This window comes from Lycium barbarum, chromosome 11 (assembly GCF_019175385.1).
Source record: "Lycium barbarum isolate Lr01 chromosome 11, ASM1917538v2, whole genome shotgun sequence".
NCBI classification, from domain to species: domain Eukaryota; kingdom Viridiplantae; phylum Streptophyta; class Magnoliopsida; order Solanales; family Solanaceae; genus Lycium; species Lycium barbarum.
This window is the reverse complement of record NC_083347.1, coordinates 21,902,086-21,929,673: the sequence shown is the minus strand read 5'-3', so window position 1 is coordinate 21,929,673 and position 27,588 is coordinate 21,902,086. Positions and strand designations below refer to the sequence as shown.

General features: G+C 33.9%; 1 long non-coding RNA gene and 1 pseudogene across 1 annotated transcript; both read left to right on the top strand.

Moving 5' to 3' along the window:
- The window catches only part of LOC132616758 (1-aminocyclopropane-1-carboxylate oxidase 3-like), a 51,910-nt pseudogene that overhangs the window by 7,444 nt on the left and 16,878 nt on the right, over positions 1-27,588 (top strand).
- On the top strand, positions 8,702-10,288 carry LOC132616759 (uncharacterized). The gene is made up of 2 exons (XR_009573391.1): positions 8,702-9,429; positions 9,889-10,288. It is a non-coding gene; the product is annotated as an uncharacterized LOC132616759 (long non-coding RNA).

Here is a 27,588-nt window from a genome sequence, read left to right as displayed (position 1 = left end):
CTATTACCGTCCAATATAGTAGGGTAAAACTCTTGGGAAATAGACATAAATAACCGCCTACTAAAAAAAGTAGCCGACAGATATATAATATACACACAATATATTAGCTAACATATATACATAATTTTTATCGAGCAACAAAATGTGTAACTTTCTCAAAGGATAACTTTTGGGGAGCAGTGTTTATACTACCCCAAGGTGTAATTAAAGATGTGGACAACCAATGTAGAAGTTACTTGTGCGATAGTTCAGAAGAGGCAAAAAAGGTGAATTTAGTGGCATGGGATAAAATTTGCAGGCCAAAAAGCCAAGGTGGACTGAACATAGGGGTGTAAACATGGAATATGGCTTCTGTTGGCAAACTAATATGGTGGATCATAGAGAAAGAAGAGATGCTATGGGTAAAATGGGTACATGGGATATATATGCATAACACAGATGACTTCTGGAATCATACACCTCCTAATGACCGCAGTTGGTATTGGAAGAAACTCCGCAAGCTAAAGCTGAAGATGGCTTCCTGGTACAACAATGGCCACTATTGCTTAGTACCTACTAGGAAATACTCAGTGACAAAGGGATATATGGACCTGATAGGGAATGCTCCAAGGGAATTGCATGTAGAATTAGTGTGGTCTAGACTGGCATTAAAACACAGGTTTATACTTTGGCTTGCTGCCCAAGAGAGGCTGTTAACCAAAGACAGACTTCATGGGATAGGCTTACAATGTGAATCCATCTTCTGTGAACTATGTGATGATGATCAAGTGGAAGATGCAGAACATATATTCTGCAATTGCACCAGAACAACTGAAATATGGAGAGAAGTACAAGCTTGGATGGGGATTCAGATGCAACTGTGCAAGGTTTCAACAACACTGATGGAGATAAAGAACAAACATTGGAGCAAATTCAGGAAGGCGATAGTTGTTGCAGTGTATGGTGCTACTATATATCAGATATGGACAGCAAGGAACCACAAAATTTTCAGGAAACAAAATGTACAAAGTAGCTTGATATTACAACAGATACAATATGTTATTAGAAAAAGGCTAAAAATATATAGGGAATCAAAGAAAGGTAGGAAGATTAGTCATTTTATAGATTTGCTCTGTAACTAGTACTTGAGGCTCACTAATGAGTGCTCTCTTTGTTGTAAATGCTTGTTTGATGGTATGGTAATAATTCACAGTTGTTGTCAAACTTTCTCAAAGGATCTGCACCAAATGTTTGCACTAAACAAATAGATGCATGATATGTGTTTACATATTAACTTCTCCCACTTAATTTAAATTACTTAATATATATTCTCATTTCATTAAATCGGTTAACCATGATATGTTAGAAATGATTTTATATTAACAACCTGATACAAATGAGTTCTTATCACTCAAAAGTGGGTACTAAAGAGCCGTTTGGACATGATTTGAAGCCATGAGATGAAACAATGAGATGTAATCATGTTTGAACGTAATTTGAATTTCTTAAGTTGTTTCAATTCTTATACGATCTTACCAAATGAGCAAGTCATAGTTCATAACAAAATTAATACGCTACTAGAAGACCTTTCTAAAAAAAAAACACAACATCAATTGATCAAACTTTAGTTCAATAAAAAGAAAAATTTAACATGAATAGTAATGTAACTACACTTTAATATAACGCTCCCACATAAATAAAGCTTGGTAGAAGTTAATGAGGTTGAAAAATGGTTAGTGGGAGTAATTGTTAAAACGGAAAAGGGCCAAAATTACCCCTGAACTTTGAAAAATAGTTCATCCATACCCTTCGTTATACTTTAGGGCCAATTATACCCTTACAGTTATACTATGGGGTCAATTATACCCTTATGTCTAACGGCTGCCACGTGGCATCATCTCAGCCCTTCAAAATTATTTTATCCTCAAATAAATTTTTACCCACTAAAATAACTCAAAACGACACGAATTTTTTTTCCAGCAAAAATAATACGGAATTATTTTTCCAGAAAAAATATAAAAATAATTCTGTATTATTTTTGCTGGAAAAAAAAAATCGGGTCGTTTTGAGTTATTTTAGTGGATAAAAAATTATTTGAGGATAAAATAATTTTGAAGGGCTGAGATGATGCCACGTGGCAGCCGTTAGACATAAGGGTATAATTGACCCCATGGTATAACTGTAAGGGTATAATTGGCCCTAAAGTATAACGAAGGGTATGGATGAACTATTTTTCAAAGTTCAGGGGTAATTTTGGCCCTTTTCCGTTGTTAAAAATATCTAACAACTTATGGATCTTTTTTTATAAAGTATAAACTTATGGGTCAAGTTTTACATTTAAAAATTTAGAAATCATGATTTGAAATCTCAAATCATGCCTTTTGGATTATTTGGGATTTCATCTCATGAGTTGAAATCGCATGTCCAAACTTTGATTTCATCTCATGACCAGTGGCGGAGCCAGAATTTTCACTAAGGGGTTCAGAATATAAAAAAAAAAAAAAATCACACAAACAAGCCAAGGAAATTCAATATGTACTATATATACATAAAAAATAATTTTGACCTCATATATATAGTGTAATTTTTTGTCAAAAGGGGTTCAAACGAACCCCTTCTATACACTTAACTCTGCCCCTGCTCATGACATGAAATCGCATGTTCTAGCTAAAAACAAATAAAGAAGATCCTTAATTAGAACAAAATCAACCACTAATAAGCATGGAAATTCAGAATTAAAAAGAAGTCGTCAAAATGAGCTGTCCCTTTGTGGTAAGAAAAGGAAAAATGTTACCAATTTCAAAAAATGGACAAAAGAGGCACAACAGAGAGCTGGGGTGTGGTTGCATTAAATACAGTAATAAACAAGGGTTTGACCATTAAATAAATAGAGACAAAAATACAGAAGGAGAGAAAACGAAAGAACATAAACAATTCCCTAAAATGAACATAGCTCCAAATAGTGATTGTCTTCAGCTGTTGACCATTCCTTTTCTAATTATTCTTTTTACTACTCTTTTATTATTTTCCAAATATCTCATTTAGCATTTTTCAGCAGAACAGCTTCAGTGGCAGTCTTATTTTACTCTGTGACTGTAGCGCCCTAATTGCTCCTTGTTTTTTGTAGTCGTTTATATCATATAACTAGGGACGATAGCCCGGGCTACTAGCCGGGCTCAACATGAATAAAAGTTATATTATTTTATTAGATGTTATTGATAAATATGTAGATGTTGATTCAAACCTTTTTATAAATTTAAACTTATATTTCCCGCTCAAAAATGTATGTTGTCGGATAGCCATATATTTGTTTAGAATTTTATTTCTTATATTCAGTTGTGGGAAATGATTAAATTCAACATTAAGTTATTAAAGTGCTATCACCTCTGATTGGGTCAAGCTGTTTAATTTTTATTTAAAATTTCAAACTTCAAATTCCATAACTTTCCTGATGAAAATTAATAAATAAATTTAAAATTCATAATGAAATTGTTGTTAAAATCTCCTTATGGCAATCGTGCCATATATAATGGGATAAATCGATGTAGTACAAACTAATCATTCTATCCTTAATTTATAATTTCACTATGATAATTTTAATTAAAAAATTTAATGCATCAGTTTCTGTGAAACTTTAAAACTATTCTCAGTATTTTTAGCGTAATATTAAATATTAAAAATATTTCTTTATATTGCTAGGCAACATAAATAAAGGGATTAGAATGTTTTTACCTTCGTTCCTTCAAGTTGGAGTAGTTACTTAATTGAATAGGGTACTAAACTTTTTACAAATTAATATAGTTGGTGAATCAATTATTAGTACTTAAAATATGTATATCCCAGCAAAACTTTTGTCCTACAACTATAAGATGTTACACAAAATAAGGGGTATAATTAGTTAGAATTTAAGCAAGCAAAAGGACTACAGAAGCAATTTGCCACTTGGCAGCTTAAAGGAAAAAGTGCCAGGTTCAACAGTCAAGTGGTCCTAGTCCTAACTTTGGTGGGACCTATACATAAACGTACAGCTGACATCATCTTTTGAGGGTGTATAAAGGCCCCAGAAGTTGAAATATTTACCAAATTACACTAAAAGAACCAACGAGATAAATTTAAATATTAAGGGCAAAATGGTAAATTCACTTTAACCCCAAAGCTGCTCTACTCCCTCTTAGTATATACTAGGGCTGATATGAGCACGGGCCCAACATGTGATTGTTTTTTTTTCTTTGATGGTATTTATCACATTTTTGTATTTATACGACATAGTCTACTTGCACATAAAATTTCAAAAAGAAATAATGAAGTTTGTGCCAATCAAGTATAAATTATATTGTTTTCATATTGTGGCAGTAAGGCTTAAATTATGATATACTTGTGGCAATAATTAAATTATATATTATTTTAAAATTTTAAAATGTATTGTTCTTTCCTAAACAAACTAATGAAGAAATAATGCAAATAGTTTGAAACGTTTGGAGGCGTTTTGTATAAGTAGTTCTTAACATTTCTTATGCACATCTACCACATTTTGTCACAATAGATATTAAATCATATTTTGCAATAATATGGTACTAATAGTACTTAAATTTGGTGCAATTTAATAGAACTACTATAAGATAATTTTCCCCTGTAGTCAATTATGAAGAGCTTTCTTTTTTGTAACTCTCTATTGAATATGTTTTTACTTCAAATAATTTTTCTACTTGTTCTTAGTTACATCAAAATTTGTCAAAATACCGCTCAAGTTAAAAGGCGCTAGATCGTTTTTTGTAAATCTATTTACCTTTTGCAAAAACTTTGTAAAATAATTTGAAACGGAAGAAGTCTACGTTATTAATTTCGTTTTGACAGCCAGCAGTTCCTTCATGCTTGAAGAAAATATTTCCCATATTTCCTTTTATCATTTATTTTAGAAAGATGAGAAATCCTATCCCCCAACCCCACAAATCAATAATTGAAATGCAAAGAATGAAAATGCAATAGTTCAGGGATTTTAATAAAAGATTTAATCTTTTTCCACGTCCTTAATTTTGTACTCCTAAAAAGAGATAAAACAATCTCCTTGAAAAATAAAAAACACAAAATAAAATAGGTTGAAAATAATTCTTGATGAGTGCATTTAAATTTGTCAGTACAAAATTACATAAAATTGGTGAAACTTCATAGGCTATCCAGGCACTCAGTTAGAACTTCCGATATTTTGATTTGTTAAATTCGGACAAGGCAATAATTGTTATTTGCCATAACAGCTACTCAAGATTGAGATAACGCAATTCCGTATGTGAAAAGGCTGCGGACGGCAGGCTAAAACGGGAAGGACAGAGGGGCCCTGGAAATTTAAGCGGACAAGAGAGCAATTAAGAGCCCGTGTGGCTTAGCTTAAAAAAAATGATTTATAAGTTGGTTTGATAAAAAAATAACTTATAAGTAAAAAAAATAAGTTGGGCCATCCCAATTTATTTTTTTGGTTTATGCTAAGCACTTTTTTATCTTATAAAGTGCTTTACCAAATACCTAAAAAATTGAAAAACAGCTTATAAGCTGATTTGACCACTTATAAGCCAATCCAAATGGACTCTAAATAAAAAAGGGCTGGTCTTTTTGTCCAATAGAGGTAAATTAGGGGCGGGGGCGTAAGGCGAGACGTTTTATGTCTGCCTCAGCGAGGCGTAAGCTCCGAGACACGAGGCGTAAGCCTCATGGGACTTTAATTTTTAGTATTTTATAAAATGATATAATTATAATAAATACTTTTAAATTGGTTAAATAACGTAAAAAATTGAAGAAAACAATAAATAAGTGATATATATATATATATATATATATATATATATACACACACATATACATACTCCACCCCCACAAAAAAACTAATTAGAACAATCTATTATACATACTTACAAGTATAAGTGACTGCTCGTTACTTTTTTGAGATAGTAGAAGACAAGATAAATAATTGGAAAAGAACATATATTAGGCATTCTAGCAATAAAAAAAGGTCTTGACTTTTAAATTTAATGTTTCAGTTCCTTTTTAAAATATTTGAGTAATTACATGTTGACTTTTGAAAATTTGGGCATTATACTAAGGATTTATTTAACAAATTTCGTTTTAGTTTGAAGAAGTTTTCTGGACTTACGCCCCAACAAAAAAAAACTCGCCCCAAACGCCTAGGCTTACGCCCCAACAAAAAACAAACTCGCCCCAAACGCCTGGGCGTACGCCCCAAATTGCTGGGCGTACGCCTTTGGGGACTTGCGCCCCGACCCATCGCCCCGAGGCATTTTTGGTACGCCCCGCCCCGGGGCTCGCCTCAAAAACGCCTTTTAAAACACTGGTTGTTTCTACAAAAGCAAAAGGGTAAATCAGTCATTTCTGGATAACGAGAAGCTCCTCAGATTCGCGTTTATAATAGTAGTCACTAGTGGGGGTAGCCCGGGACCAACATAAGCAAAATTATATTGTTTTATGAATTTTGTAATTGAAATACATAATTTAGGCAAAAATTAGTTAATTCACGTGAATCCCTATCTCTTCTCCTGATCAAGGATAAATTTCTAAAGTAAAATGGTAACTTTTTCTAAATTTAAACTTAAAATTTTCAGTCCAAAAAATGTAGGTTATCGGAGTATTTTTCATTTCTTTTGACAAACTTATCATTTTAGATGATATTTTAAAAATGACTTGCATTGCTATACGTTAGACATTATATATAATGGTGCTTATATATGTTAATTTAAAAACAATAAGCATGCCATTACATGCACATACATGAATAAAGATGTCCTTTATATCTAAAGTGAGCATTGTCCTTTATATCTAAAGTGAGCATTTTTACCAGACTAAATTGTTATCAGGTTTTGAAATAGTCGTCTTTTTCTTTATTATGAGTTGGTTAAAATGATCAAAATCCGATTCACCAAGAAGCACAAAGAAAGGTGAATCTGAATATTATTATTCTTTGTCCCAAATTATGTGATATTTTTTTCTTTTCGAGATTCAAATTGCACGAATTTTGACTAACATTTTAAGATGTATTTTTTCACCAAATTGATATAAGAAAAGTTGCAACTTATAATACTTTTCATGTATTTTTCAAATATATAAATTTTCTTAACATATTGAGTTAATCTGATATAATTTAGTTTTAACGTTTAGTCAAATCAACTCTTAAAAAACGTAAAGTATCACATAAATTAAGACGGAGAAAATACTTTCTTTTCACCAAATTACTCACATGTCACCATCACATGGCATTAGCACATTCAAAACCTTTTCGGACATAAAAAAAAATGACTTGAGAGTTTGCAAGATTTACAAAAGTGCACAGCTTTTATAAAATAAATTTAAAATTCATAATGAAATTGTTGTTAAAATCTCCTTATGACAATCGTGCCATATACAATGGGATAGATCGATGTAATACAAAATAATAATTCTATTCTTAATTTATAATTTCACTATGATAATTTTAATTAAAAAAGTAATGCAACAGTTTTTGTGAAACTTTAAAACTAATCTAAATTCGAAATATTAGAATATTTTTTTGTATCGCTATGCAACATAAATAAAGGGATTAGAATGTTTTACCTTCATTCCTTCAAGTTGGAGTAGTTACTTAATTGAATAGGGTACCATACTTTTTACAAATTAATATAATTGGTGAATCAATTAATACTTAAAATATGTATATCCCAGCAAAACTTTAGTCCTACAAACTATAAGATATTACACCAAATAAGGGGTATTATTAGAATTTAAGCAAGCAAAAGGACTGTAGAAAGAATTTACTATCTGCACGGGGACCATAGATTTGTGCCTAACTACCTATACAAGTTTGCCACTTGGTAGTTTAAAGGAAAAAGTGCCAGGCTCAACAGTCCAGTTGTCCTAACTTTGGTGGGACCCACAGCTTGACAAAGCATAGTAAAATAGATAAACATACAGCTGACATCATCTTTTGAGGGTGTATAAAGTAGGGCAGGGCGTTCGGATTTTCAGTTCGATTTTATCAAATTTTGATTTGGCTATTTTGGATTCGATTTTTTGAAGGTGGACACTGAACACTAAACCAAACTAGTTCGGTTCAGTTCTTTCGGTTTTGGTTTTTTAAAGTTCGATTCAGTTTGGTTTCGATTTTTTCAATTCAGTTTTTTTAATATGATACTAGAAGCGATTCCCTTGACACTAATTCATAGTTTCAAAAGCAATAAAACATAAAACTGATAAATTGAAATAATAATAAAAAAAAAAAACAGGATATACAAGAATAGAAAACTATAACCATGATATAGGATTACTAGGTCTTATATACATACCGTAAGAATAATTAAGAAAACACATAAAGGAAATTAATCCTAAAGACACATCCTAGTTGCCTTCCTTAACATATTTGATTTTCTCAACTGAAGTAGAAAATTAGGGATACAAATGCAAAAGAGGGCTTGTTGCAATTGGGTTTTTTTGGCTTTAAACTTAATGTGCCTGGACTATTTTAATTTTTTTGGGTAATGTATTAAATTTCGGTGTGTGTTCGGTTTTTCAGTTCAGTTTTATCAATCTTCAGTTCGGCTATTTCGATTTCGATTTTTTGAAGGTGGACACCAAACTAGTTCGGTTCGGTTCGGTTTGTTGAAGTTTCGGTTCGGTTCGATTTGTTGAAGTTTCGATTCGATTCGGTTCGGTTTTTTAATTTTCAGTATTTATGTTCAGCCCTAGTATATAGGCCCCAAAAGTTGAAATACTTACCAAATTACACAAAGAGAACCGCTGGGATGAATTTAAATATTAAGGGCAAACGATCAATTCACTTTGACCCCAAGCTTCTCCATTCCCTCTTATTTTTAATAGTAGAAAAGAAAAGAATATATATAGTAATAGTAAAGTAATAGTATAGACGCATGTTTTGCGCTTTCAGAAATTGAAGGCACTGCCATTGTGCTGTCATTCTCAAATGGTCCTTCCTTTTAATAGCTTTTTGGACTCTACTAACGGCCGTCACTAAAAGTCCATTTAATTCGTGTCCTAAAAGCATCGTTAATCGGTGTACGGTTAGTCGCATAGGGAAAATTGTTCATTTAATTTGATTCGCAGTCGAGCTAGAAAGGAATTAAAAAACGCGTGGGGCCACCTGGGCCCAGATCATCGCTACAGCGAGGGTTGGACCGTTGCAGCGAGTCCGCCCCAGTGATGATCTACTCGCTACAACAACCATCTCAAAACTTGCGAGCTCACCCCAGTGGATCCCTGGCGGAGGAGCTTTGTTCCTAGAAGTACGCCCTTGCGGATGTTTTCCCACAATAGCGTGTCCGCCACAACGGACATCGCAGAGCAAACCTGGTATTTAAGTCCCATTTCGGGATATTTGACCTCATTTTTCTTAAACCCTTACATCTCAGCCGCCATTTGGGACATTTTGGGAGAAAATCTCATGAATGCTTGGAAAAGGTAACCCCTTTAGACCCCGTTTATTTCACCCTCTCTCCAATTTATTACTTCTTTCACTAAGATTATCTACTAGATCTAATAAAAAGGGAGGCTTTCAAATTGTTCAAACCCTAGCTTGATAGAAAGGGAATTCTTAACTTGAAATCATGTCATTCTTGAGCTAATCACCTAGATTCTTATTCTAGGCTAAATAAACCAACATCAAATGCTAATCTTTCCTCTGTTTTACAAATGGGTCACAACTTGATTTCTTGAAATTGGAATTTATAAGGAAAAAAGTTTTATTTAAGACTTGTTTGATAAGTTTAGCAATAAAATACAGATTATTAGTCTATGAAAACTTAGGGAAAACTACTTCAGAATAATACCGATTTTACCCTTACAATTTACAAACGTGGAACCTTGTATTCAAATTCTAGAAATTGACTTATGTTCACTTGGACTCATTGACCTCCCTAGACCCTTTGTCGGGAATCATGGTTCGAGAACGAGAAGATGAAGACAAATGGATGTTTGTGACACCTGTTTGGCCTCGAGGTAGGTTATGGCTTACTTGAGTAGACTTCAATTAGTATCTCATATATGCACAATAGAAAGTAATGAAGAAAGCATGTCTAGGTCTTCGGACAAGAAGTTGGGTTGGTTAATTCTAGGTTGGTACTGTTATGTGTGTTGTTGCAAAATTATTCCTATTGGTCACCTTGCTAGCTATGAGTGTTGTCGGTATGAATGAGTTAAGTTCTTTCTGTGGGTTATGTACGGTCTTGGATTTTATTTACCTTTTGGTTAGACTTCGGTTAGCGAATCTTCTGTAGAATTAGTGATTATTGGAGAAAGCATGTAAACCTTTGGGTATGGAGTTCGAGATGCAATACTTAGGTTGGTATTGTTGTTGACTATGGCTTGTCGCCTTATTGTGTTCTATTGTTGTTGCCTTATTGTGATTTTTTGGCTTGTCGCCATGTGATTGAGTCTAGATTTGATGCTTAGTCATTGCCTTATGATTTGGAGGACATATTTGTCAATGTTGAGTTTGTTGGAAAGGAAAGTAAAGTTATGAAATTGATATTGTGATTGAGATATGTGTCCATGTGTGGCATGATTGATTCTTATATTCTTATTGGCTTTGTTATCATGCATACACTCATTTATACATATATTGGGATAGGGTTGCGCGCCACACACTTACTTGGATCGGGTTGTACGTACCGCAACACTGACTAGGATCGGGTTGCCCGTTCCGCAACATTGGCTAAAGGATCAGGCTGTGCACCACATCATGTACATAGACTTAGTAGTCCCCCATGAATCATGATTGTTGAGGCGACGAGATATTTCTGCCCAAAGCGTGTTTGTATCACTGCATTGCATTGCATTCATCTCATATTTACATATGGTTGTGCATTTTGTACTTGATAGCTGACTGTTGATGGTATGTTGATTTGATAGTACTTCTTTAGATTATACTTCGGACTTATGGTTGATTTTGAGGAAATGGTATATGAAAACGGGATCCTGGGCCACATATGCGTGAGTAAGGTTAGTGTGAACTCTTCTATTATTGGCAGTGAAGGTTGGAAAGCTCAGATGATATTAGTAACTCTTTAGATGATGTTTATAACCTATCTTTCTATTTGGTTCTGGCCTAGTTAGATTGTTACGTCTGTTGGTGGTAATTGTGGAGCATTTTCCGGAAGCATGGTATTATAGTGAGCTAGTGATTGTATAGGTTCAATTGGATCGATCCATTTGGTAGAACCTTTCCCTGTTATAAACTGTTGGTGGTTCACTTCTGCCTTCTTTTTTTTTGGTTCACATGGTACCCATTGTTCCTACCCTTTATTTGATTGTCCCTATCTCTTTGATTGTGTTGTTAAGCGTTCTTCATTTCTGTAACTTCATTGTTATTATTAGTAGGAGCAAGTTTGAAATTGGTTTCCTCTTTGGACTTAGGATGAGCCTGATTATTATTCCTAGTAGCTTTGATGGCATTCCTTTTCCCTTCCTCTACTTTTTTTTCTTTAGCACTCTGCAATTGCCTATGTTATGACCAATTTTTTTTACAATGTCTACAGTACTTAAGGATGTTTTCATACTTAATAGTCTGCGTAAATCCTTTTAAAGGGGAATCTTCATCTTCATCCACTATCCAAACACTAGTAATCAAAGGTTTCAACGGATCAAATTCCATTCTAACTTTAGCCATGCTAGATCTATTCATGTTCTTAGTAGCCAAATCAAGTTCTATCGGATTACTAGCATCACTAACAATTTACCAATTATGCATATGAAAAGGTAAACCTGGTAAGAGTACCCAAACAAGTGCAATCGACAGATCTTCTTCCGATTTGAAATCGTGGGTCCGTCTCTGCAACCAAACCTGGAGCTCTTCAATCTCAATCATTCTTTTATATAGGATCTGGGTGTAATCATCATCGTTTGTGAAGGTAAGAAATATATTGAAATTGTCAAAAACCCCAATATTGACAGTCCCCTTCAGAGAAAATTTCTCAGAAAATCTTGATCTAATTGTATCAATTTGAGGATGACTTTTAAGAAATCTTCCCACTATAGTTAGTCTACATGGAGTTGCTAAGATTCCATAGTAGTCTCTTGATTTGAATATAACTGCGTGCATACAATTGTGAATTGTCCTCCTAGCTTTTGTAGGTTCTTGACGAATAATCGTAATAGAACCCGAGGGATCGGTGAGGGTTTTAGCATAGGAGGTTTTTTCCAGAGCAATTTCATGAGAATTAGTAGGATTGTTTATGTGGGCTATTAAATGTTTTGGTTCACGCGCCGGAGGAGCGTCCTCTGGCTGCCCCATAGATGGAGAGTGGAGCTCAGATGCCCCTAATTTGACCGTTGAGAAAATAATAAATAGTTTTGTATGGAGAGAGTTTTTTCCAATAGAGAGAAAGTTAAGCTTGTCAAGAGAGAATCTTTAGCAACATAGGAATCCATTGCATTTTTCACCCCTAACGTGTGCTCTCTTTTGCGATTTGCACCCTATTCTATTTTTTTTATGACTTGCACCCTCACCTCTTCAATTTCTTGCAAAACAATAAAAACACACTTTTTATAAATTTAGCATGAGGGCAAAATAGGAATACAAATAAGAAATCATGAAACGTTTTCCACCAAGGAAACCACCCTTTTTTTATGCCCCCTCGTTCCAAAATCCCATCATGCAACTGATATAGCCGATGAACGAGGTGCTTAAAGCCCAGCACAAGTAAAAGATGAATATCTACCCATCAAAAAACATTGCTTGATGTTTTGGTTTATCAAATTGATAAGCTCCCATAGGTGAAATCGTAAAATGTGTACCCATAATCCCTATAGATGCTAGTGCCAGATCCAAATACAAAAATACATATTGGTTTGTTGAGTACAGAAATTGGATCCGTCACCACATGCTAGAGGTCTTAATACATCAATTGCTGTTGTCAATAGTAGAAGCAAAATACCTGCAAACGCAAAACAATAAATCAAAATGTGGTTCTTGGATCCTTTTTCTATTTTCAGGAAAAGAGGATGAAACTAACAAGGGGTTTTTCGATGTTTTCTATGTGGGTGAAGCATGGGCAAATGTTCTTAGCTTAATGTTTAGCAAAGTTAGGTGGCTGATAGTTTGATTTGGAAGGGGAACGAGACAAAAAAAAAAAATTGTTTTAACTCTTTTTATATATAATGTCATTTCTTTTTTATTTTCATGATTTCTTATGTGTATTCCTATTTTGCCCTCATGCTAAATTTATAAAAATGGTGTTTTTATCGTTTTGCAAGAAATTGAAGAGGTTAGGGTGCAAATCATTCAAAAAAATAGAATAGGGTGCAAATCGCAAAAGAGGGCACACGTTAGGAGTGCAAAATGCAATGAACCCGGAAGAATTTATACGCCCAAGCTTAGAATTAAGAGGCACCGGAAGTGATCAATCATAAAGAGTAATTATAACTCCACAAACCACAAAACGAGGAATAAATAACGCAGATATATAAATTCATTTCTTACATTATATGATTTTTTTTTGTTAAATGGTGTTAGTAATAAAAACCAAAGTTAGGCTAATTTTAAGAAATATAATCAACTATGACTCTAACTAAATTAGTTTTTACTGATAATAGAACTTACGGTGAGGACAATTATTGATAGAACAATGCAAATGCTCCAAGCATTATTGAAAACTGTCAATATATTCGCGCTTCGCGTGGTAATAAGAGAACTAAAATCTAACTAAACAGTTATTTGAATTGTTTTATAATGAAAAACAACTTTTAAATTGAAAAGCAACCTAAAGACATAAGATTGATCAAAATATAATTCAAATTTTTTTATATAGCTTTTATAAATAGTACCGAATTTATCTGATAGCAAACTTAGGTAGAAAAAAGGTGAAACTATTTATGAAGTAGGAAGAAAGTTTTTCTTTTTAATTTAAATTCACCTTCAATGGTCGCTATCTCCTCTATTAATATCCAAAAGCAACAAAGCAAGAGCAAGAGGTATGTGGATCTTATAACCTCTTCGAAGCTATATAAGAGAGTGGACATATATACCCACCTCGTAGGGAAAAAGGTTTAACTTCAAAATTAAGATCAAGATATATTATCTCTTATGAAGGATTTTCTAATATATTTGAAAATGTTTCAATCTAAACTAATCTGTTTGGAAAGCCACCTGGTAATTGGAATTGGTGTAATTACTACCCTAGTAATTACACAGTATTGTAATTACAATGACCTGTTTGTTTGTCATAATGTAATTACAGTGTAATTACAAGCGTGCTGTTTGGTTGCACAAGTGTAATTACATAGTGAGTTTAATTTTAAAATAAAAATTCACTATAAAAAATTTAAAATTAATATTTAAAAAATATATGCCTTTATACATGATATTAAATTAACTATTTAATGACACATTATTTCTCGAAAATGTGTTAATTAATAATCATATATTTGTAACTAATATTGTAAAAAATAGTTGATATATAATTCAAATTAATAATATTTTTATTTTAATTGATTATAAATACTTTTTTTGTGAGAACATCATGGGATTTGATGTTTGAGAAAAAAACAATATTTATAAAAAAAATGCCACAATATTATTCAAATGTTTAACAAAAATTCTATCAATTATAGGTGAAAAATAAATAACAAGCAATGTGAAATAACAAGTCAATAGTATTAAAACAAATAAATTAAAGTAAAAAATATAACCTAAATTCAAAATCCAAAAGAATTTTTTTTAGCATAATACTCTTATGTCAAATTCTAACATTACATAAGTAAGTTTCAACGTAACATAAGTAAATACTCCTATAATTCAAAAGAAAGGGAAAATATAAGTCTATAACCACATTCACAACGAAATTATACTTTAATAACGTCACTCATTATATGTCAAGTTTGTTAATGACTCATTCTTTCTAATATTAAGAGATGTAGTTTCAAAAATTAGAATAATAATACTGTTATGCTAAATGAATAAAATAAAAAAATAAAAAAATATGAGCAATTACATGGAACCACAAGAAGTAAAGGTTGGAAATGAGAAGAAAGGAAATGAAATATAAATAATATAAAAAGAAAAATATATTTTAAAAAATAAAAATAATTAAAAAGTAAAAATAAAAAATAAATTAATTAATAGAAATAAAAAAATAAATTATAAAAGCAAAGAAATTAAAATAAAATAAAATAAAAGAAATAAAATAAAATAAAAAATAAATAAACTAAAAAGTAACTCTGTAATTACAGGGTGTAATTACACCCAATTCTCAGCCCCCCCCCCCCCCCCCCCCCCCTTGAGAATTGGAGAGTGTAATTACACCCTGTCAATTACACCCAATTCCCACCTAACTGTGTAATTACGTGGTCAAACAAACAGGCCAAACTGTGTAATTACACCCAATTACATCCAATTCCAATTACCTGGGTGGCTTTCCAAACAGGCCCTAAATGAAAGGATCGGAAAATGTATTGTCTTGTCTTAATTTCGAAGTATATTTCAATCTAAATTAAAGGAAAAGTTTAGAACATCTCATACTGATAGAAGAAGGAATAAGATGGTAATAAAATTAAAGTGCTAAAGAAATTTTTATATAAATGAATCAACTTTAGTCATTAATATAAATTGTGCTAATGACGTTGTCGTCTCCATTTCTTTCGTCTATCAAGCTTTCTTCCTGCTTTCATTCGCCATTATTTCTTGTTTAAATATATTTCTACTTCAAGAACTTAAAAGTAAGCTTATAGCAGTTAATATTCCCTTTTATTTAGTATGCAAAAGAAAAAGAAAAAAATCACCAATCCCGATCATACCAAGATCAAAATTTGCAACTCGTAACTCTTCTCTCTCCTTAAGAATTCCAGAAATGATTCGTTTCCCACCTTATAATAAGATAAAATTTCAATACTAACTTATTTCTCTCGATAAATCCTCGTATCATTTAAAGACTTTTATCTTTAAACTTATAGATACTAAAACACACACCTCAAACAAATAGGGGATAGTAAAAGACGAAAATGTTGTATCACCATATTAAAAATCAAAGATTTAGAAGCTACACTTTTAAGTTTATGTGAAGGTTGTTCAGCGTAAATTCTACTCCTTTAGGATATTAATTCTTCAATTCCAGTCGTAGTTTCTCTCCTCCATTGACGTTAGAGTACTTAAAATTGATAGCGTTTGATGTATATCGATCGTTTGCATGTTTTCAGTCTTTCGCATTCGGTATGACATAAGATTTATGTTCGTAGAAAATTTTTGTTGTCATCACTCAAGTGTACTTTTTTCTCTTTACTTATGTTTCCAAAATGAAAAGTAATTGATAGTTGTTTTTCTTTTAATCTTTACCATGTTATTAATTAAGACAATACCCAAATCGCATATAAATTTCAAACCCAAACAATCAAGAGAATTTCATTGGAAAAAACATGCTATCTGTTCATGAGACTTACACAGATAAAACGAATTACATAAATGCACAAATTTTGAAAGTGAGAGAGGGAAAAAGAAATAAATCTTATACAATATCACTACAAGAAAGTATATAAATGGCAACAAATTTTTTTATATTTGGAAATAACTTAGTTTTATTGTTGGCAAATGAACTTTTTTGTTGCCAAAGAATTTAATTTTGTTGCCATAGTATTGATTATTGTTGCAAAAAGTACTTTTGGCAACACAAAAAAAGTTGTTGCAATAACAGCCGTTGGAAAAAGTCTACGCAATAAAAAAAAAAGTTGTGAGGACCCACAGCTGGGCCTTGGCCATACTGTGAACCCTTGTGCCAGCCCCTTACAACTGGACACCATGACTTGTCATGACATACTCAGGTATTGTAGCAGTGAAATCACAACAGTTCGCTGCGCCCTGCAGAGCTTCGAACCCGTGACCTCAGGCCTTTTGTTCTCCCGAAGGAGACGACTCTCACCAAGGCCCAGCTGTGGGTCCTCACAAAAGTTGTCAAAAGTGCCTTTTGCAACAATAATCAATCTATGGCAACAAAAAAAATATTGTTGCCAACTATATTTTTTCTTGTAGTGACTCTTTTCTTCATGAACTTTGTTTTCCCTCTGCTTTAACAGTACACAATCAACTTCTTTTGTTCTCTTATGTTCTTTCCTGGAACAACAACCTATGGTCCCTGTTATTGGGAGCCCGCCACTCAAAAAAAAAAAAAAATTGGAATCAAACTAACCCATTAAAAAAAAAAGAAACAAACTAGGCTTTAGAATCTATGCGTGAAAGGGCCAAAGTGTACATTTACACTTTGGTCCTTTCACACATAAATTCTGTGGGTGAAACCCCTACCAAAAACCGACCCCAACCTTTATTCTTTGGAAATTAAACTCAAAATTAAGGTTTTTTTTCATACTTTGACCGAAGATTAGTCACGTTTCAAAACACCGGAATATAAATATTTAATATAGAACTTAATATTTTTTTAGCGTACAATAATATCGGCTCGTTACATCAAGTGTACATATACATTTGGATCGTCGTTTTAGGGGTTGTAAAGTGCTCCGAAGTACATTTGAAAACTTGTTATATTTAGGTTTAAGTTTCATATTTTAAAGGATTTTGATTAATCTCTTTTGTTTTACTCTCAAAACTATGAAAGTACTTTTTTGGTTCAAGAAAGATAGAAAAGAAAAAATTACTCTGCTTTGTATTAATTTTTTTTCTTTCTCTTTTATGTCTATTTTATTTTGTTATTGTATTGTGCAATCCGCACCTTTTGAATGTGTAAAAATAAATATAATATTTAAATATAATTCATCCAATATGAGAGGTTCATAATAATTGAAAAATATTTCATTCCATTAGCAACGGAATGCATCATTAAATTACAATAGACTTAAAAAACAAATCAAGTTCTAGACACTCTTCTACTTCCAGATGTGCTGCCACCACGGGAGTTTTGGCCACATGAATGTCACGCCCCAAAACCCCACCCTAGACGTGACCGACATCCGATGTCATGAACAACATCGGAAGAACCTAAACAACACAATAATAATAATACTTGAACCCGCCAGGTTCAACATTTGCCTCCAACAATTTATAAATTAAATGTAACAAATCATGAATTAAATCAGCGGAAGTCTAATATAAGTAATAGTCATAAACGTGGCAAACACCCATTAAGTCGTACGAGACTTTGACAATCTACCCCACAATTCTGACGACTATCTATGGAGCTTCTAAGAGACACAACCATCATCTAACTTCAGGACGCAGCCCGAAAATCTAGAGTAATAAATGAAACAGGAAGTACCCCACGAACAAGGATGTGGGATCACCAAATCAATAGCAGTAACAAGTTCTCCTAAGCGTCGAGAGTATCACGAACCTGCTCTTCTCCGTTACGTAACATACCATCAAAAACAACAATAGTATGCCTGAGTACTTTCATACTCAGTGAGTGCCTCAGGGACAACAAGTATTATAAAAATAAAATATAATAATAGATAAAGAAATCAGTTCTGAAAAGATAACATAAAAACAGTCATTCCACTTTATGATTCTTAATATCATTTGTTAAACAGTTTACAAAGCCATTAATCAATATAAAAACAGGTATTCAGCATATGTACCTCAATAAGAATTATCAAAACCCATTTATAAATCCTCTTGTCAAGTTACAACTTCAAATATGCCTTTTTAATCAATTATGATTGTCAACAACAGTTCCATGAGAGAATAAGAATGTCACACATGCCAATACAGGCCCAAGAATCAATCATATCGCGCATAGCGCACCACACCGGAACATATAATTCTCGGTGGCTATCCTTCCTCCCGAATAGCTAGACATAAATCAAGCCGGACTATGTAATACGCGGTGGCTATCCTTCCTCTCGAATAGCTAGGCATAGATCACACCGGACTATGTAGTACGCGGTGACTATCCTTCCTCCCGAATAGCTAGGCATACAGGTAGCAAACCCAGCGGTGGCTATCCTTCTCCCCCGAATAGCTAGGCTTAAATCACACCCTGGGTAGCGAACCCGGTAGTGGCCACTCCTCCTCCCGAATGGCTAGGCAATTACCGCACTAGGATCTATAGTGACTACCCTTTCTCCTGAGTAGCTAGACATATATACACCGGAATATGAAATCCTCGGCGACCACTCATCCTCCCGAATGGCTAGGCAAAATCACATCAACAGAGTTCATAGCATAAAAGCCAAATCACATCACCATTTACCATTAAGTTTCATTATGCCATTATGAAAATCCATAGTTTCATAGATAATCTTGAAAACGTTTCCACTTCTTTAAACAAGATTCCTTTGTCATAGTTCCTTTATAAAATCATCAATACCAACAATTAACCATTAAGCATCTCTTATAGAAGAAAATGATTATGATTTCATATACCTATACAGAGGATAATACAATCTAGGTTTAATGTTGGGCTTGTCCCCTCACGCACATTAACCATTAATCAAAAAATGTAATAAATTTCAAGAGTGTAAAACCAATTCATCATATCATTCAAAACATGCTTTTATAAAGAATCAATCTTTCAAGGGAGTTTGCAAAAGAGACATATAAATTAACTTTATATTCAAAAAGGATTTTATTTTTTAAAGAGACATACCGATCACAATAATTTTTTTTTTAAAAGGGAGACATACAAATCACCTTCATAGTCAAAAAGGATTTTCAAAAGAGACATATAAATCACCTTTATATTTAAAAAGGATTTTATTTTTAAAGAGACATACATTAGGGTTTTGTATGAGAAGTTCACCCCTTTTATTCAATAAAGAACTTTTGAGAAAAAGACATATATCCATAATAAGGTTTTTAAAAGAGGGACATACCTTAATTTGTTAAACAAGATTTAACAAATCACTTTTCTAATGAAGAACACCACCGTAGCTTGAATTACTTTGGGAAGAATTATGTTGCAAACCCTAAGTTTTGGTCACAAAAATCATGTTAAGAATTATGGGTTTGATGTTAGAATGAATTAGTAATGTTAAGGATGCCCTTACCTTTGATTTGAAGACTTGGGGGAATGATTCTCGTACTTAGGGTTGTTTAGGAAGTGGAGGAATAAACAAAACAAGTGTCCTATTTATATTTTTCTGGTGAAAACGTGTCAAAGGACGCCTCTGAAGGACGGACCGTCCTTCGTGTTACGGACCGTTCTTTGGACCGTCCCTTAGTGAAAATTTTCAGAGAGTTTTTGGAAATTTTTGAGACGTTACGGTTCATGTTATGGCCCGTAACAAGTGTTACGGTCCGTAACGTCTCACCGTAACACAGGCAAAATTTTCAGCGAAGATAGGCTTCAGTAAAATGGGCATAAATTTTTGTACGCAACTTTGTTTGGGCTGGGCAACCTACCTTTTGAAAGATATTTCAAAGTTATACAACTTTCATCAAGGAAGTTTTTCCAAATTCGTAACACATTTTCATGAAAATCGCCCAGAAGACAGACCCACCAAAACTTAGGCGAATTTAAGAGCCCTTAAGAACTTCACTAGCTGGTTTGACTTCAAAACGACCATACTCCATCCGAATTCATCAATAATGGATTCATATAGATAAAATATAATCTTAATACTAGATTTTTACATATTCACACCTATTTCAAGTTTACGGGTGTTACAATGAACGCTTGTCATGCCCAAAAGAGTAAGTCTTTTCGCTAACATCTATTTGATTGTGATAACAGGTTAGCTTCCCCCCCCCCCCCCCCCCCTCACAATTTACGGATATGGTTCTTGTTCGCAATCATAGAAAACGACGCGACTGGCCAATAAGCTTGATCACTAAGGGGATAGAAGTTACTGGAATATGCTTTAAGGTATTTTACGATCTTATATTCCTCTGCCACATAATCAGTTACATTTCTGGCCATTCGATCAAGTGCATGATTTTGTACGCTCAGTAACGATATGTTTGTTTCCTCCTTTGTCGTCACAATAACCCGTTGTAACTTCATACACTCGTTGAGCGACGTTATACTCGGTCATTTGGTGACCCTCTGCCTTTCTTCTATAGTGCTCCATCTTTTTGTCGGGCTTTGGCATCCATGTTCCGTCCTCAGCTAATATGGCTCTGGCCTACCTTGTCCTATCTGCAAATTTGCTCCACGACCTTCCTGAAAGTTAGTCTTACCATTGCGGTGACAGGTAGTCCTCGAGTAGATTTGAGGAGTCCATTGAAAGACTCCGAGCTGTTCTTTGTGAGCATGCCCCATCTCCTTCTTCCATCAGCATAAAAAGTCCATTTTTCAACTTCTAATTTCATCAACCAAACATATGCCTCTTCACTCACTTCCCTTAGCAGCTCCATTTTTGCAGCCCATTTTCTTTGTTGATGTTGCATCGTAGCCCCTCACATCAATTTGTTTACAGTGCTATTTTCAAACTTTGTTTGCAAAATAGACTTTACGTGCTTTAAACAATATCGATGGTAAGCATGTGGAGGCTACCACCCTTCCAGAGTACGCATATGCCTTTATGACGATCTGACAGTACACATATGCCTTGACGACCCTTAATGACATGAGTTTGTAGGTGAGTCAAGAACATCCCCCATGTCTTGTTTCTCTTGTTGGCGACAATTGAGAAAGCTAGAGGGAATATTGACCTATTGGCATCCATACCTACTGTAATTAGGAGCTTAATGTCATATCGGCCATATACATGCGTCCCATCTATCGATATTACACTCCGACAGTGAGCAAAACCATCAATACTTAGTTTGAATGCCCAAAAGGCGAAGTCAAGCATTCTGCCCTCTAAAAGCCTCCACTGTACAACAATGCCAGAATAAGCATGTTTGAGAGCCGCCATATACCCCGGCAACGCCTGAAAAGAGGATTCCCAAGTTCCGAAGATCATCTCAAAAAGCACGTCTACGCTCGAGAAATCCCTTTCTCTTGCTTATGATTTTACCATATTTTGAGTGGACCATGCTAATACAAGTTTTGATAGGCATCCTGCATAAGTTTAAACAAACAACATTTAGCAATGATATTTTAATTGCTATAAGATATATAAGATAAACGGTCAGATAAGTTATCTTGGAGTTTCATCAATATGTTTAAGTAACACATGAGAAATCATGTTTATATATAAATTAATAGGCCAAAGTCATAGATGGACCCCTTAACTTGTCCTGATTTTTCATTTAGACCCCTTAACTGAAACTTTAACCATATGGACCCTCAAATATAAAATAAAATGTGCCATTTGAACCCCTCGTGCCAGCTGGGTACACGGGTGCAGTCCACTTGCAGTGACATGGAAAAATAGACCGATAAAAATAAGCCATGACAGCAAAAAAAAAAATTAAGAAAAATTAATTTTAAAATCTATTTAAATAATTTTAAAAAAATCTGAAAAACTAAACCCATCCTCTCCGATAGCCCATATCGCAGCTGCCACTGCCGCTGCTGCCTCCGCCGCCCCCATCACTGCCGCCGCCGCCGCTTCAAAATCTATTTAAATAATTAAAAAAATGGTGTCGTTTTTTTTTTCGGAGATTTATTTAAATAGATTTTGAAGTGGAGTAGCGGCGGAGGCGGCAACGGCAGTGGCGATGGCGACGGCGAAGTGGGTTATCGGAGAGGATGGTTTGAGTTTTTCAATTTTTTTAATTAGTTAAATAGATTTTAAAATAGAGTTTTTGTTAAAATGAATTTTAATGATTAGAAATTTTTAAAAAAGAAAAAATTTGGTAACTCACGATCTGTTTAAAGAAGTGCACTGCACGCGTGTGCCCAGCTTGCACGAGGGGTTCAAATGACACATTTTATCTTATGTTCGAGGGTCCAGATGGTCAACGTTTCAGTTAAGGGGTCTAAATGAAAAATCATGACAAGTTCAGGGGTCCATCTATGACTTTGGCCTAAATTAAAATGATCTTCTCGACTTTGTCCCATATCACAAGTGTGCTTTGGGTGGAATTTTGTGATTTCCCACAGACCATCAGGCTTAGCAATTCCTCGAAGCAACCACCGACAGCCTTGATTATGTCGCTTACAAATCAGCCTCCATACCGATTTGTTTGAGTCATCAATCTTAAAATACCTCATATCCTTTATACAATACATTTTGACAGCCCGTTGCAACATCTTTTTTTATGTGAACTGCATTCCCTTTGCAAGGACGCATTCATCAATTATGGGATTTTTTGGGTCAATCCACGTTTTTTGGCGACTTTGATCATCATCTCTTGTGAAGACAAATGCATCCTCACCACCTTGAAGACTATCAAGATATGGAATATAGTTAGAATGCCACTGCATTAGGCTGTCAGGAATTGGATTTTCCACCATCGGAGGTGGTATGTGGTGGTGAGTTGGTTCTGGTTGCTTCTGGGGCCTAAAATGCGTATCTTCTTTATCCCCTTCACTATCTTCATCATCGGTTACCTCTGTATTATTAGCTGGTTCATCACCATCATTCTCTGATGTATCCACATAACTTGGACAATCAACGCCATCTACGAAAGGTCTTCTCCTACACGATAAAAAGCATATGTTAAATTCCAAATTGTTAAATTATATACATATATACATATATATATATATATATATATATAATTTAACATCAAGGTGATGAACCTACACATATTGATAATGAACATGGTGTGGAGAATGATCAACTCCACCAAACTGAGAGGACTGCCTTTTATCCACAGTTGATACCATTGGCAAGTTTTGATAATAATCAGCTGTACCGAACTAAAAATTATTATAATAATCAACTCCATTGAACTGAGAGTTTTGATAATAATGAGTTCCTTCACTAAATTGAGATGATTGCTCAATATTACTCGTATCAGGTCTATAACCCCTACAAAGATTTAAAAATGGTTATTTACCAATACATACAATAAACACGTGCTACTGCATAAAATAATAATATAAGAATGCATATTTACCAAGTATGATTTAATTGTTGGGTAAGATTTTCCAGCGGCACCTGGACACTCAAAATATATACCCCCGTAAGAACTAAAATCTCCATACGTGCTAGCTTGACTGGGCTGTTCATGCGGGACCTCTCGGGGTATCTTTTCAACATACATCTCAAGAACATTAAGGGAGACTAAATGTTTTAATTCTTCTGGCGCATTCAAATAATCCCTTAAAGAATCATCATTGATATAATGCCTACCATAAAGAACTATACTATTGGAAACTGATTGTGGATGTCTGCCTGTTATAGAGATTTCATACTCATCTGTACTAACCTTCATTTTTTCATATATGTAAGTGACTAGTGATTCATAAGACTTTTCAAGTGGACATTTAATACGAACATTTGGTCTTTTATTGTAACGAACTGTACTATTGTCATCAAGGATAATACCATCACAATGTATTGAAACCTTAACTAGTGGAATATCTTGCGCCATTTTTTGTAGGAACTTTGTTTTTTTTTTTAATGAATTAAGAGACTTAAACTTATGAAATGGATGAGTTTTTACCTCGTCCAACATTCTTCTTAAATAGATTCATATTGACCCCTATTGAACATTGAAATATTGTGTAATATGAATTAAATTCAAATAACCGGTCAACAAATGCAGCATTGTATTATCAAATCGGTCCTTTACGTGTCATAAAAAGATTGAAATCGGCATGCATGATGTGTTGTCAAATCATGTTCTATTGCGCATTGAAACATTGCGTAATATGAATTAAATTCAAATAAATGGTCAAAAATGCAGCATTTATTGTCAAATCGGTCCTTTACGTGTCATAAAAAAGCTGAAATCGGCATACATGATGTGTTGTCAAATCATGTTCTATTGCGCATTGAAACATTGCGTAATATGAATTAAATTCAAATAAACGGTAAAAAAATACAGCATTTATTGTCTAATCGGTCCTTTACGTGTCATAAAAAGCTGAAATCGGCATGCATGATGTGTTGTCAAATCATGCTTTATTGCGCATTGAAACGTTGCGTAATATGAATTAAATTCAAATAAACGGTCAAAAAATGTAGCATTGTATTGTTAAATCGGTCCTTTACATGTCATAAAAAAACTGAAATTGGCATGCATGATGTATTGTCAAATCATGTTCTGTTGCGCATTGAAACATTACGTAATATGAATTAAATTTAAATAAACGGTAAAAAAAAATACAACATTGTATTGTCAAATCGGTCCTTTACGTATCATTAAAAAGCTGAAATGGGCATGCATGATGTGTTATCAAATCATGTTCTATTGCGCATTGAAACGTTGCGTAATATGAATTAAACTCAAATAAACGGTCAAAAAATGCAGTACTATATATAACATGATTGACAAACAACTAATATTCACTTTAAAACGAGTTATCATGACATTCAACACCCAATTCGGTAATCTTTATTCTATTACAAGTTTTATCTCGGCAAACATATTTGAAGCAATGGGTCGGACATGGGAACTAGATGATGATGATTTTCATTACTCATATAACCCTAACAAAAGATTCAGTCAAGAATACAATAAAACAATGAGAGACGAGTGGAATTGGCGTGTTAGGGAGGCTGAAGCACTGGAGCAAAAGTTAGCTTCAGTAGGGCTTAAAGGCCCAAAAAAAGGTGCTATGTCAATGCCTCGCGGAACTCCACAAGATTTTAATTTTGCTCTTAATATATCGTTTTCGCGAAGAGAACAATCGGATGCAAATACATTACCATAGGGTAGAATATGGTATACATGATAGCACAAGATTTAGATCCAAGTGAGATTCGGACTGTGAAATGTCCGATAAAGATTAATATTTTTCTTGTAATAAGGTAAGTAGGCAGGGTCATAAAGACCCCCCTCCCCCCGAGGGTACTTGGGGGTTTGCAACTATATAAGTATCCCCTTGTTTTTGTTATTAGACTACAACGTATTCAAGTCGAGTAGTAGAAACTCAGCTTGGTATTTACTCCTTCCAAAAAAACCAAATAGCAGTGATGATGAGAGTTCAAATCATAGCAGTTTTTCGAGTGATACCAGTGATTTCAAACTAGACGAGCTAAATCCCCACTTTCTTATAATGCGTAATGATGATTTCTGCAGTGTGAAATATTTAGATCCACGAGAATATTATTGCGGTTTACGCCGAGAATGGTCACATCTGATTGCCGAATCAGAACGTCTTGTTTATGACTTGGAAAATCTCAACGCTCCAATCCCAACAAGGTACTCAATAACCATGCCTCGAGTAGGTCCAGCAACTTGCGAGCTTGCCGTACAAAGGATTAGAAAAGAAAACAACAGAATGCTGGCAAGACATTGTAGATTTTACATGCTAAAGTTGGCCGAAGAACAAGCATCATCAACCGGTAGAGAACTAACATCTCCTTAAAAAAGATGTGTGTTAAGTGATCGCTAATATTCTAATGACGATTAGGGTCTATTTAGGCTCACTGTCTTAGATTATGGGTCAAGTTTGGGACTAAGGCTGTCACTTTGTATTTTTATTTTATGATGAAGTGATAAATTTGAATTAGTTTGACATTTTTTTAATTCTTCAAAGTTTATTGTTAATGTCTATTATTAATTGACAACTTAACAAAGAAACACAAATAAATTAGTACATAAAGGGTGCGGATTACATTATAGGGGAAAAGGTACAACTAGTAAAAAACATAATCCATAGAAATATTAAACTTAATAAACAAAATACATATAAATAATGAACAACAACAAGATAGCACAAATGATCTTCCACAATTTAAGTTTTTCTTTCAAAGCTATTTTCTCATGTTGAGCCTCTCTAAGTTTAGCCTTCAGCGAAATTCCTTTTTTTTTGGGAACCGGTGAGCAAGACCTCCAAAAGTTCAATCTTTTCTTCAGCTTCCACAAGCTTAAATTGTGAGTCCAACTTCGCGGTATCCCTATCAAAAAGTGGATTTTTAAACTTCATCGCCACCGTTTTATCCACGTGAATGCTATCTTCCCACCGAAAGTGTTTGCAACTGCCCATATCCTATAAACATTACAAGAAAATCAGTTTTTTAAAGTAAAATATATGGATAATGTGAAAAAAAAATACTAAAAAATGTAAAAACATTTACATCGGGCACTTTACAACGCCAAAAACGGCGACCCGGATTATCTTGGGTCTTTGATGTTTTTAGTTTACATTAATAACTGCATTCACAAATATTGGGTTGTATAGCAAACTTTGAAGTTTCAAAACTTTGAGATATGTTTTTGGGAGTGCAAAAGTGTGTTGAAAGGGTGAAATGGAGGAAATGAAAGAGAAGAGTATGCTGGAAATGGGATCGGTTTTTGTAGGGGTTTCACGCACAGAATCTGTGCGTGAAGCCTAGTTTTTTTTTTTTTTTTTTTTGATGGGCTAGTTTGGTTCCAATTTTTTTTTTGGGGGGGTTACAAAAGTGCCGGGTCCTGTTATTGGCTCTCGATGTTGCCTCGTGTTGGTGGTGAACTACAGTAGTTGATTGAAACGAACGTTAATATGGATGGAAGATAGAATGTGAAGTGGAAAACGGCTGGTGTTGCTCCTTAATTGTTACTTTAATTATCACTAAATGTTTCAACAATCGTAACAGTTTTATATTTTCAATTGTGGAAACGTTTCATTGTTTCTTTTAGAAGGATGTAACAACAGTTCCATTTTTTCATTTGTAGCAACGTTTCATTCATTCCGAACA